General features: G+C 45.7%; 1 protein-coding gene across 1 annotated transcript in view; it reads left to right on the top strand.

Moving 5' to 3' along the window:
* Nucleotides 1–3,775: 3,775 nt before the first annotated feature.
* Nucleotides 3,776–13,700, top strand: part of C10H1orf21 (chromosome 10 C1orf21 homolog) — a 192,248-nt gene continuing 182,323 nt past the window's right edge. Inside the window, exon 1 of the mRNA XM_090340255.1 lies at nt 3,776–4,046. The gene's annotated coding sequence lies outside the window, so the exon portion shown is untranslated. The remainder of the gene's footprint in view (nt 4,047–13,700) is intronic.

The following is a 13,700-nucleotide window of genomic DNA, read 5'->3' as shown; positions in this document are numbered from 1 at the left end:
GGATCTAATATCCACATAGCAAGGAGACCACGTGCCTTTTGTTCCGTTGGTCTTGGTTTATATCTCTCAACATGATTCGCTCTAGTTTCATCCACTTCCCAACAAATGCCATTATTTTATCTTGTCTGATGCCTATGTAGAATTCTATTGTATATATGTACCACATTTTTTGTATCCATTCATCTGTCGTGGGACATCTTGGTTGTTTCCTTCGCTTGGCTATTGTGAATGAACATGGCTGAGCAGATGTCCTTATCATATCCTGGATTATGATACTTGGGGTAGATGCCTAGAAGTGATATGGCAGGGTTATAGGGAAGGTCTATTTTTAGTTTTTTTCAGGAACCTCCAAACTGCCTTCCAGAGTGGTTATCCTAGTTTACATTCCCATCGGCAGCACAGTAGGGTTCCTCTTTCTCCACATCGCTGCCAGCATTTGTTGTTGTCTGCGTTCAGAATACTAGCCATTCTGATTGTGGTAAGGTGGTATCTTAGGGTTGTTTTATTTGCATTTCCTTTATGACCATCATTTTCATTTACTTTTAAAACATACTGACCTGAATTTTAGATGATTCAAGCCTTATACAACCTCTGGTCCATTTAACTCTAGGATCCCTTTTTTGGGCTTTTCTAGATTATTTTAAGCCCTCACTACCATATACATTATTGCTTTTTAGTAATGGTTTCTCTGAAAAACAAACACAAAACAATGCAATCTACATCTGGGACCTGGCAAATTGTCTTGTTTCTAATGACTAGTTTTGAAGACATGTTTGATGACTGGCTGACTGTTAAAGGAATACAAAAAATAAGAAAGGAAAATAGAAACCTTTGAAGCACTTCCTGAGTGATTCTCTGGGGAGTATGGTATTAGGATGACATTTATTTTTCTTATACTTAGCTGAGTTTTTCACGTTTCACAATGCTCCACAACAAACATAGTTCCTTGAATAATTTAGAGACTTGTTTCAGAGGCTGTCTGCATGGGTGGGCCTGCGTCCACAAATGTATGAAGTGCTGGCTGGGTGGCTTTCTGTTACTTCTGAGGATATCAATTCAAAGAGAATTCTCATTGCCTGGCCATCAAGTGCCTACCACTGTCTGACGATTTCTGGGGGGAAAGAGTCTCAGGCCCATGTGGAAGGGCTATATCCATTCAGGCCAGTCTGTGGTGATGAGGAAAACAGAGAAAAGGGGAAGGATGAAGCATTTAAGCCCCAAGTTCTTTTTATATAAATACAAATCTGTGCACCCACATACAAATACACACAATTATATATGTATTCTGTTTTTTTTTCACAAGTGCAAGCTTCAGGTATGGCCCCTAAAATCCAGGAAAGGGCTGAATATGGTTGGACAAATTCAGCAGCAAAACCCATCATTGTAAGAAGGAATATAAAGAGCCAAAGCTCTGCCAACTTTGGGATTAAAATATATATGCTCACACCCACAATCCTAGCTACTCAGGAGGCCAAGATTGGAGGATCATGGTTCAAAGGCAGATTGCCTAGGAAAGCCTGAGAATTGCTTATCTCCACTTAAAAACTAAAATTAGAACTCTGGCTCAAAGTTGCAGAGTGCTTGCCTTGAGCAAAAAGAACTCAGGGACAGTCCTGTCCCTGAGTTCAATCTCTACCACCACACCTCACACACACACACACACACACACACACACACACACACACACACACACGTTATATAATATAAAACTTACATTAGCAGTTGGACACAGGTACCTCATCCTCAAACACAGAGTCTGAGATCTGAGGATAGTATGATGTAATGACAACGCTGGGTACAAAAGACTAAGAGGTTCTTATTTCTAATCAACTAGTAAAATGCCAGAAGTAGAGGTGTGGCTGAAGCTGTAGAATGCCAGCCTTGAGTGCAAAAAGCTAAGAGAAATTACAAGGCCTTGAGTTTAAGCCCCAAAACAGGCAAAAAATAAACTGAAACCAAAGAATATTTGAGATACTGACTACTAGTTATTGATATCTTCCTAGACTGAATCACAATGCAAAGTGTCTTACACACATGGCCACCTCATTTTATTTGCTATTTTCTTTCATAAAGAAGCTCAAGAGGTAGAACTTACTAATAATCAATCTCAGTTGACAAATGAGGAAAGGTTGACAGAAATCAAACCCTAGGCTTGTGATAACTGGGATGTGGCTGAGAGCCACAGATTGAAATCCCTCTTTGTTTACCCCTCCCTTTTTAGCCACTCCCTTTCAAGTGGCTAGACTACAAATTCATGTTCCACAGGGGGAAAAATATTCTAGAATCTGGATAATTCTCACCAAACCTAGTCTGTTAAGTTTCCTGAGCAATATCTTTTTCAAGCCAGAAAATGAGTGGGAAAGTTAGTACCTCTTCCACCCCCAAATTACAAAAACAAAACAAAAAACCATTTCCAGGCATGGGTGATTACTACCTTATTTCATTAACTGAATTAGAAATTTGCTTTTCAATCAAGTGTCTCGGCATTGTCCTGGGTCTGGATCCTTTTCTATTTCCCAACTTCATCCTGGCAGAATGTGGGAACGACTACGTGCATAACCCACTAGGGCTGCAGAGGGTCTTCCTCCCCCTCCTCATCCATTGTTTCCTTGGGTGTCCTCACTGGGGGGGGGGGGCTGACATTCCTCGCGTGTGTGTCTAAGGCAATGACGGGGCAGTGAAGCGCGGGGAAGCTGCACAAAAGACGTCCAAAGGCTGTCGACACGGAACGCTCAATTCAGTGAGCACACGAAAATACCCAGGATGCCAGGCAAGAGGAGAAAAATAGCCGTTCCCAAAGGGTGGGAGATTGGTTGACCTTCCCCGAGGGTTCCCTTGAACTGGATGAATGAGGTGCTGGGTGACGACCTCTCTGGACGGCCCCCTCCCCTCCTCCCTCGGCAGGCCCGGTCTCGGCCCTTGGGCTCTAGGAGACCTGGGAGGGAGGGGAGCATGGCGCAGGACGCCCCCACGTTCCCTCCGCGGCGCAGCTGCTCGGGACTCGCCCAAGTTCCATTCATCTTGCCCGCGCCCCAGCAATGCGGGCCGTGTGGAGGCGCTCGGTGGCGGGACCTCGGCCTCCGCTGCCTATCCAGCCTGGCCTAGGAAGGGGCAATGAGGGTGCGTAGCCGTCTAGCCTCCTCGGGTCGGCCTTTGCATGCACAGCCCCTCCGCTGGGCCCGGATCTCCCACTGAGCTGGATCCGCTCGGGATCCCAGAATGACAGGCCCTGGGAAGACCGGGAAGGAACCAGCAGGCTTCCAGTCCCCCCACCGGCCGCCCCGCCAGCTCGGGCGCGCGCGCGCACACTCACACACCCGGACACACGGCACCTCCGCGCGCGCGCACACTCATGTATGCACACAGACACCCGGACACACACACGCGCGCGCACACACGCCCTCTCAGCAGCCAGGGCAGCCCCCTCCGATCCAGCTTCCCCGTCCCAGGCTCCCGGGGGCGCCGCGCCCCGGTGGCCTTTGCAGGCCCCGCCTCCGGGGAGGGGCGCCGGACGCGCGGGAGCGGGGGCGCAGGGAGGGGCCGGCGATGGGGGGTGGGGGGAGTGTCTGGCTGCCCCCGCCCCGCGAGTGAGTGACTGGGCGAGGAGGTCTCCACCCTCCTCCCCTCCCTCCCCCCTCCGTCTCTCTCTCCTCCCCCTCCCCCGCCCTCCTCCCTCCCGGTCCCCTCCCTCCCGCGATCGCTCCCTGCCCACTCCCGGGGGGCGGGGAACGTCCGTGCCGCGGCCGCCGCGGCCACCGCTTCTTTCACACTTTAGTTGGGAGCCGCGCGCCGCGCTCAGTTACTGGAGAGCTGGCCGCGCGCCGCCGCCTCCCGCACGCACGCACGCGGGCCGGACTCCGGGGTTCTCGGCTTTTACTCCGAGCGGCGGGAAGGAGGGGGGACACCCGGACCCTCTGTGGGGAGGAGAAGGAAGAAGAGGAGGAGGAGGAGGGAGGAAGAAAAACATAAAAACCCCACAGGCGAGGAGGCAAGGGGCGGGGGGCGGGAGGCTTGCCACCTTCAGCCCCCCCCCGCGAGCACCCAAGGTAAGCGAGAGGCACAGCCAGCCGTGGGGTGCCGGGGGGGGGGGGAGGTTGCGGGTGGCGACGGCACGATCCGTCCGGGCATCCCGGGTGGGCATCGAGGGAGGCCTGCGGGGTGTCTGCCTGCCGCGCGGAAGGGAAGGATGGGAGCCCGCGGTCGTGGCGCTGCCGGCGCGGTGCCCGGGCTGGGCTGCCGCCGCCGCCGCCGCTGCTGCTGGCGGCGGTGGTGCGGGGCTGGTGCAAGGGAAGGAAACTGGGGTGTATGTGGAGGGGAGAGCTGCAGGGGGAGCCTGGCTGCTGGGTGGAGGGGCTAGGATGCGGTTGGGGTTGCTGACGACTTTCGTCACATCGAGGCCTGGGTGGCTTTGGTGTGAGACACCCCTCCCTTCTCACCCGCACCCCCCACACCCCACCCCACCCCCGCCCTTCGCCTTCCAGCTCTTCCCCCTAGCTCTGCCCTTAGCCCCTGTACTTTGCAAGACAGAGCTGGAAAGAACAAGAAAACATAGCCCATAATCGAGGAGCCTTTGGCTAAGTCTCCAAGTCCCTTCGCCTTTGCCTCCGGACTGATGTGTGTTTATGTGGGTGGTGGGATTCCTCCCCCTCGCCCCCCCTCGAGATTTCTGAAGTTTTGACCTTTCTGGGAGTGGCTTGTTTGGGGGGCGCATCTGTTTTGCCATGTTCTGTGTGTTTATTATTCGTGCCCATGCGAGGCAGCCGGAGAAGGTGGCTTGGTTGTTGAACACCAAGGCCACAGCTCACTCTCTGCTGCAGGCAGTTCCTGAAGTGCCCTCGCCAGGGTTACCTCTGGTCTGCTGGTTATGGCCTTCCTGCTATCCTCCCTGCACCCCCCCCTCAAAAACTCCCCCCTCCCAGCTGTGTGTGAGAAGTGCCTAGGCTTAAGGGACTTCACTCATTCATTCCTTTTCCAGAGCTCTGAATGGCTCAGGCAGGCTGGTAACATTTGGGGTGGCTTTCTTTGCTCTTAAGAGATGCACAGATTCAAAACAAAAAAAAACATGCCCATGTAAACACCCATTAATCCTGAGAGAGATGGCAAGTACAGTTTGAGAGGGAAGTGGGAAGTGACTTTTTTTTTCCCAAAAGGAAGTTGCCACCATTGCATGTGCTTAGGAAAACGGTTTTAAAATAGAAATTGATAGAGCTTATGCTGTGCATTCTGCGTGGCTGGGAGACAGTCCTAAGTTCAGTTCTTGTAGCAACTCTGAAAGTGAGACACCCTGATCCACCAGAACTTTGGTGAAGACACACACACACTGTGACTCATGCGCTGGGAGGGGTCTGACACTGACACCATGGATTCCATGCAAGACTTTTTTTTCTTGATATGAGCACCTCCCATTTCCAATAGATGAGCTTGCATTCTACCTTGAGAAAGAATAACCTTTTAGTATGGAAGGATTGTAATATACCAGGATGAGGGGAGAGAGAGAGAGAGAGAGAGAGAGAGAGAGAGAGAGAGAGAGAGAGAGAGGGGGGGGGGGAGGGAAAGAAAGAAAAGGAAAGAACACAAACAAGGGTGGAGTGGGCCTGGTAAGACTTTAACTTCCATAGGAAGCAATTGGTGTTTTCTAAAGGATCTTTTTAAGTCCAAAATGATGAATTTTTAATTTTCTTCTTTTTCCTATTTTTTTGGAAGATGCATAGAGCTTGTTTTGTGTTGGCTGTTTGAAAATGCAATTGATCAGACATAGAACTTGGACTTATTCACCCATCTTTTTGTTTGTTTTGCTGCTTATAAAATGGAAGTGGTTGTGTGATAGAGCAATGGAGTATTTATAGGCATCAACCCCGTTCTGACACCAGCTTCATAGATCACGAATGCAGCATTGAAATGTAATCTCTCCTAATGATTCCTGCTGTGCAAACTGGGCTCAGAAGATAGCCCTGGAAGGTGACTGGGAAATCCACAAAGACTACCAGGCTGGGCCCTAGGATTGGAGATTGACTAAAGAGGGGTAGGGTGCCTCTGGGGGTGGCTAGCTCTTCCTTGGTTTGGGGCACTTTTCCCTATTGGCTAGCTGGTGTGGTAGAGAGGAATGATATCCTTCACTGTGAAAAGTTCATCCTAGAAAGATCTGGAGGATCTAGCTTCCTCCTTTGAGACTGACTCATTTTCCCTCTGAATTGAGAGAGCTTATGATTTTATTTGGGGGGTTAGTAATTGATCCTTTTCCTCACCCCACCTGGCTTTATTATGTGAATTTCTGCAAGTGGTTTGAGCTTCTTGAAGAAATCACAGAGTATAAATGAGTAACTTGTTCACTCATTGCTATTGTTTCTTGTGACTGATTCAAACACCTTGCAGAGAAGAAAGGCGGGCTGCAGGACTGTTTAACAGGTTGCCTGTCTCTCCACATAGTGTTGAATTTAGGACCCAGCAAGTTCTGCATGTTATAGCTGAGTGACTGGTGCCAGGATCTTTTGGCCCTGCAGATGGGAAAGCCTGGAGCCTCCTTTAGGACAGGGGACTCAGGAGGTATTCAGAGATGATCCCAAGTATGCCACGTGTCACAGGCTCCATTGGAACTTAGTGTAGCTTGTAACCCTTCTCTTCCACTTAAATGCATAGGACATGGGATACTGCATTGTTCTAAGTTTCTTTGGGGCTGCCCTTTGATGATGGCCAAGAGAGAGAATGTGACAGTCGTTATGGAGGGACACTAGAGAAGGAAAGTATCAGCTATGAGACAATCTGTGGAGTGTTCCCCAGCTTATTTAGAAGCAAATATCCAGGGAGGGGAAGGCATTTCTTTGTATGTCCTGTGTGGTTTTTCCCACCTACTGTTTTGCTTTTATCTCAGACGGTGGGCACGGCTTGTTTTATGTGGTTTCAGCTGCTTCATTTTGGACCTCCCCATGGGTGGAATGAAATCTAAACTTAACAGGGAGTTGGGTAGAGACGGAGACACTTGTGGGAGTGGACAGCAGCTCTCTAAGTAGCACAGTGTTCATTGCCAATCAGGAGCGAAGGGCAGCAGATCTGATCGCCAAATACAAGGTTACCTGAAAAGTAAGTTTTACATAAAAACCCATTGATTTTTCCCCAACGATTCAGGAATGTATTGACTAATGAAATCAACTCATATTATCCTGTAAATAAGAATTCATTCAGATATTGGATGGATCAGACTTAGTTTCATGGAAATGTACATCTCTGAAAAAGATGCTGTTTTGCAAGTATGGGTGGTGCCATCCTCCAGGAGAAAACCTGGGTCTGCAGGGCCTCCTGCTGTAACAGAGTGTGCCTTCAGTTGTTTTGCTGACCTTTGTGCTTTTCAGTTTTAGTGGAGAGATACTTCTTTTGGTGGTTGTAGGTAATAAGTACACTTTTGGCCATTCCTTTGGACTTCCACTTTCTAAAAGCATCATAGACTGGGGAAAGAAAAAGTGACTTTATGAAGAGTCTTGATACAACTTGAAAAGCAGATTGCAGTACACATTATACCATACTGCTGCAGCTGGGCACCAGTGGCTCATACCTATAATCCTAGCTACTCAGGAGGCTGAGATCTGAGAATCACAGCTGGACGCCAAAAGAAGCAGGAAAGTCTGTGAGACTCTTACCTCCAATAAACTGTTGAAAGCTGGAAGTAGAGCTCTGGCTTAAGTGGTCGAGTACTAGTCTTGAGTACAAAAACTCAAAGATAGGGCCCAAGACCTGAATTCAAGCCCAGGACTCACATCAAAAAAAAGAAAAAAGAAAGAAAGAAAGCTCAGTTGGGAGGTTAGAAGTGTGATTCAAGTGTTAGAGCATTAGCCAAGCCAAGCAAGCACAAGACTCTGAGTTAAAACCGTAGTACTGGCAAAAAACAAACAAACAAGTAAAAACTGTTTAGAAAACTGCAAAAACAAGGATTGGGCTCATGTACAGGAAGCATTACGACAGTGAAACTCTATTTTAAAAAAATGGTGACAGCTTTGACTTTCAGAGATCATAACTCAACAGCTTATCTGAAGTGGCATGTAAATTATAGACATATCTTAAAAGCAGGTAATTATTTAGCTTGACTATCTGAGTTCTGAAGTTTAATTTTCTAAGTTACAGTTGCAACAAGAAACAACATGACATGCTCTGGTTATGCAATTATGACTGAAGTACTTGGATGTCCATGGGGCCGGGATAAACACAGACAAACACACAACCGTGTCTGCAGGCGCAAGGTATTAAGAAGCACCCTTACCTTCTGATTGACTATGTTGCTGGAAACTGTCTTTACTAGGTTGTAGGCTAGGAACAGAATATCAGGATTGCTCTCTGCATCCACTTGCAGGGAGAGGGCCTGCAGCTCCGTCCCCATTTAGAATGGAAACAGAGAAGTGTAATTGATCAAGCTATGGGGAGGCAGGGCTGGGAGTCTGCTCATCTCAGCAACTCCCTTACAGCTGGCACAGCACACTGCTTGAACTTGGAACCCACTCAATATGTGATCAAATCCAAAGACTTCACCTAATTAGTTAAAATCTGGAATGTGTCAACCCCTAAGAGAAATACATTTGGTGCAGATGTCAGTTTTTAATAAACCTGTATGAGAGTTATATATGAAGAGTTGAACATGATACTTTAGGTATGGGTTTTAAATGTAAACATGCCCAGTATGATGCTCTTTGTTTAATCACTGGAATTCCTACTGGTTTGAATAGAAGTAACTCCTCACTTGACAAATACGTAAATACGTCTGTCCCTTACGTGGTCTTTGCTTTACTTGTTTGAGAGGCTTGGTGAATAACAACATCTCTTATTTGTCCTGTGACTTTTAGATAGCTTGTTTGATATAGACCGTGGCCACAGCAATAAGGGCCTTTCAGGATGGGATCTTGGAGAATGTTCTAGAATCCAGGAAGCGGGGGAGGGAGAGAAAGAGAGATCTTGAGAAAGTGCAGGTAAATCAACTCTTGATTTATTAGATGCACAGCTTCTCCTAATCTAGCTTGTGACTGTAAGCTCCCAACATTCAGTGGCTCTCACTTAGATCTGTTTCTTTTTAAAGCTCTTTCTACCTTTTATGTGCCCTTCCTTTCCCTCCTAAATACAAACAAGACAAAAGGAAAAGAAAACAAAAACTGCCACAATGGCAACTAATGAATGTTCCTTGTCTCCTTTTCTTGGCTTCATTTCATAGAACACTGTTTTATATGATCATCTGTCCACAGCTATTGAGCCTTTATTCATCACTCTTATGCATTGCCTCCTTTGGCCTCTGTATGTTAATGACTAAGGGAGGGCACATACAAGGTTGAACAAGGATGAACAAATAGAGCAACAGTGATACTCCCTAGACACTATGTGGAAAATCAACTGGGTGTCTTGTGGGTGAGGACTGGAGGGAAAGACTGGGAAAGAGCAACAGGAGAGACATGGTTCAAAAAGAATTGTACTCATTACTGATTACCTGATTCATGTAACGTGTTCCCCCTTTGTGTATCAATTCTATGGTAGCAATGAACGAAAAGAAAGAAAAGGAAAGAAAAAGAAAAAATAACTCTTGCCACTACCCAGTATCCTTCCCATCTTCCTACCTTCCTATTCCTCCCCAGGCTCTTTGGGTTTCTATGTCACAGATTTTCATCCACAGACCCTTCTGCTTCTTCTCCTACTACCACTCCTTAGACTGAAAGAAATGGATTTTGTGGGTCTGAATGAACTGTTTTTAGCTTTTTAACCACAGCTTCAGAGCCACTCTCTCTGGACTCCTCCCACCTGTCTAACAACAGTAGAGTTCCTGCTTCTAGCCAGCTTTTCTAGTCTACCCCCAGGGCCCCTCTTCTGTTGTCCTGCTTTGCCCCACGCCTCCCCCTGATTCCTCCCACCCATTTCTCCCCATCTAGCCTCAGATCTCCCAGGATATGCCTGCCTCTGCCTGTTCCTCCAGCTTTTGCCATCTCTGCAGACACATATAGCATTCATGAGTGGTATGTTTGCTACCTTGTCAGAAAAATGGAATTAGAGCCACTCCAAGTCCAGGGATCTTTCTGCCTTTGTTTTCATATTTGATTCTGTGTTATATTGTTGACTTTTAAAGCCTCTTAAGCCATTTAATAGCAGCTAAAGCATTTTGCGTCTTTGTTCCTTTTAGCCGTTTACATCCTCTGATGGGTAGTACAGAAGGGAAATATCTTGGTGATTATTGTTGTTTTTAAAGATTTTGACAACAAATCTTGGAAAGTGTTTCAGAGCTTTTCATAATAATACCATTCAAAGGCTTTATTACACACCAGCTCCTACTTGGTAATCGTAAAAGTTGAATGGTTTATTTACTATCACCTTCATTATCTTTTTTTCTCTGCTTGTTAAATATATGTTTGTGTAAGTTGAAACATTTTATTTTTCTCATTTGTGGTAGTTTTAATGCTCTCCATGAAAAATTTATAAATCATGAGATGCATTTATGCCAAATAAAGATTAGCTAAGACCTAACGTTGTTTTCTCCTAAAAGTTTGTTACTTACACTTATGTTAATCATATTAGTATGATTTGTGGGGAGAAAAAATGGCAAACTGAAGCCTACTGCCAGGCAAACATACCCTATTGACTTAGTACTTGAAAGTGATGATTGTCCTAGAAAACAACTTAAAAGTAGATCTAGTCAGGTGTCAGTGGCTCACTCCTGTAATCCTAGCTACTCAGGAGGATAAAATCTGTGGGTTGTGGTTCAAAGCCAGCCTAAGCAAGAAAGTTTATGAGACACTTATCTCCAATTAATTACCCATAAGCAAGAAATGAAACTGTGGCTCTTGAGTGAGAATGCTGAAGGGTAGTGCCCAGGCCCTTAGTTCAAGTCCTAGTACTAACACACACACACACATACACACACTCCTATAATCCTAGTATTCCGGAGGCAAGGTACCACAAGATTATGGTTTGAGGCTAGCCTTGGCATAACGTTTGTAAGACTTTACCTCCACCAATAAAGAGTGGTACATACCTGTCATCCCTGCAAAGTGGGAAGCACAGATAGAATGATCATGATCTCAGGCTAGTTTGGGCATAAAGTGACTTGCTTTGAAGAATAAGTAAAGCAAAAAGTATTGAAGGCATGGCCCAAGTGGTAGAATGTCTCCTGAAACTTCAATTCCCACTACTACTACAAACAAACTAAAAATAAATAAATAAAAGGTAGATTCAACAATATTCTGAGTGGACACTTCAGGGCATTTGGAAGCAGATGCGCACAGCAGAGCAGGGGCACGATGGTTTTCTGAGTAAGAATTCCTCATTTGATGGATTTCTTTGCAAGTGGTGCATATTGCAGTACTTTTGCATTTATTGTTAAACCACCTGTTAGGATATATTCCACTTCATTTGTTGACTTATGACTTTTCCTGCCAGCGGTAGGTAGGGAGAAAGTCCAAGAAGGGGATCATTTTCTCTGATTTGTTTCACAGCTGTCACCTATGGGGTAAATAATAAGAGGCGCCATTATGGCTGAACCCCAGGGTTTGATGAGGAGCCCTCCATATGGTCATTTTCAGCATGATGGAGTCTCTGGATGCATACTAAATTCTCTCAGGAAAAGACTGAAGGAGGAACTTCATGCCAGGGACATCAGTGAGCTTTCCAAACATGTGGCTAGTTTTTACATGCCAAGATGGATAGAATATCTTTGGCTGTTCTGTCTGAAGGTTTTATCTGAGAATAGCCCTTCTTCTAATATTCTTCCAGTTCCTACAATTAAAAGGTTATAAAGGAATAAGCAACTTATAACTCATTATATGGCTCAGGCAGATAGTTTTATTTTAGTGAAGGAATTGATGATGCAGGAACCTTTCTGTGCTACTTAATATTTGCTAAAGATTCAGATGGCCTAATTTTTGGTTAAGGAATCTTTGATAGTCCATGTACAACTCTCCAAATCCTTCTGATGGTTTCCTTCATGGCCTTTTCTATAGGCTCACTGCCTTGCCCTGGGACAGCCTCTCTTTTCTCTCTTGAGATAGAAGTCATTTCTCAAGTGTCATTCTTTAGGGAAAAATGTTTTCCTACTTACTTTCCATAAATTCCTGTAACATATTTTTATTTTTATTGAATTACTAGGTTGTTGTGTGTGTGCATGTGCGGGCACATGCCAGTCCTGAGGCTTGAACTCAGGGCCGGGCACTGTCCCTGAAGTTTTTGCTTAACGCTAGCACTTGATCCACAGGTCCACTTTCGTTTTGGTGGTTAATTGGAGATGAGTATCTTGGAGTTTACCGCCTGCAGTTAGCTTTGACTCTTGATCCTCTGATTTCAGCCATCTGAGTAACTAGGACTACAGTTGTAAGCCACTGGTGTCCAACTTACTAGTTTTGATTAAGTACTTTAGCTTTTTTTCTTTTTTGCCAATCCTGGGCCTTGAACTCAGTGCCTGAGCACTCTCTTCGGGCTTTCTCAAGGCTAAAACTCTACCACTTGAGCCACAGCACCATTTCTGGCTTTTTTCTATGTATGTGATACCAAGGAATAGAACCCGGGCCCTCGTGTTTGCTTGGCAAGTACTCTACCACTTCGCCAAACTCCCAGTCCCAGTACTTTAGTTTATTTTGCGATGCTGGTGGTCAAGCCCAGGACCTTGATCATAGCAAGTGCCCTGCCACAGAGCCATCATTTCCAGCCAATTGTTTATGTACTCTTTGACCCCATCAAAATATGAACAAGACAAGATATTGGGAAGTAAAAAAGAAATGCTGACCAAGACTAAGGCATCTAATTTCTCTTATTTGCTCATATGATTTCTTGAGTAAATAATTACTTTGGTTGTGTCATCTCAGTGCCTGACACTAGAGAACTGTTAGAGGCAGGGAGAGAAAAGACCCTTGTCTTTGTGCAGTTCTTAGATGAGCAGAGAAATTGACAGATGTTATAGGAAATGCACAAAAGTACTTTAAATGCTGAGATAAGAAATCCCACCAGGAAAAGCCATGTACAGCTTCACATTGGGAAATTTGTGGGGTGTGGAAAGCAACATAGCACGTAGCAACACAGTAGTCCATCCACCAAGCTATTGCTTGTGTTTCCCAAACTCTTGGGAGACGAACACCGACTTGACACCTTTTTACTTTTCTAATTTTACTCGTTTGTAGACTCATCTCTCAGTTTTCATGGACTGGCATTTGGGGATAAAGGATACTGGAGTCAAATGGCAGATGAAGTAGGGCATTGTAGGCTGAAGAAACAGGTGATGTGGAGTCACGTGGCTTTTCACTGGTGAGGCTGGTGAACTATGTAGAGATTTGTAGGTCATACTATATAATTTAGATTATGAAGAGGGAAGACACAATTGGCATGATTGTTCTTTCCTGGGTGCAAGTAAAAGACCAAGAGGGGACAGAGACAGATCAAATAAACCAGTACCAATTTGGTAGGAGCTGCTGAGAACAGCTAAAAAGAGAGGAGAAGGGGCCAAGTAAAAGGATTTAGGAAGCAGAATTGGCAGGACTTAGTAAGACCATGCAAGGAGAGCGATGAAGGGAATAAAGGATAATTTCACATTTTCTGGATGGACTAAACTCATGGAGATGAGGAATTGAGCATTGAGGGGAAAGTAACTGTTTTTGGTGTCTACCTTCTCTTAGATGGAGCTAGTAACTGAAATTCTAGACTTGAGTGTCAGAGGACAGGATTGAGATAGAATTATGAGTTTGACCTCAGCTCAGCAA

The sequence above is a fragment of the Megascapheus bottae genome, chromosome 10, assembly GCF_031878675.1.
Source record: "Megascapheus bottae isolate mThoBot1 chromosome 10, mThoBot2.hap1, whole genome shotgun sequence".
NCBI classification, from domain to species: Eukaryota; Metazoa; Chordata; class Mammalia; order Rodentia; family Geomyidae; genus Megascapheus; species Megascapheus bottae.
The sequence above is the reverse complement of the archived record's forward strand: the minus strand, read 5'-3'. Positions and strand labels throughout refer to the sequence as shown.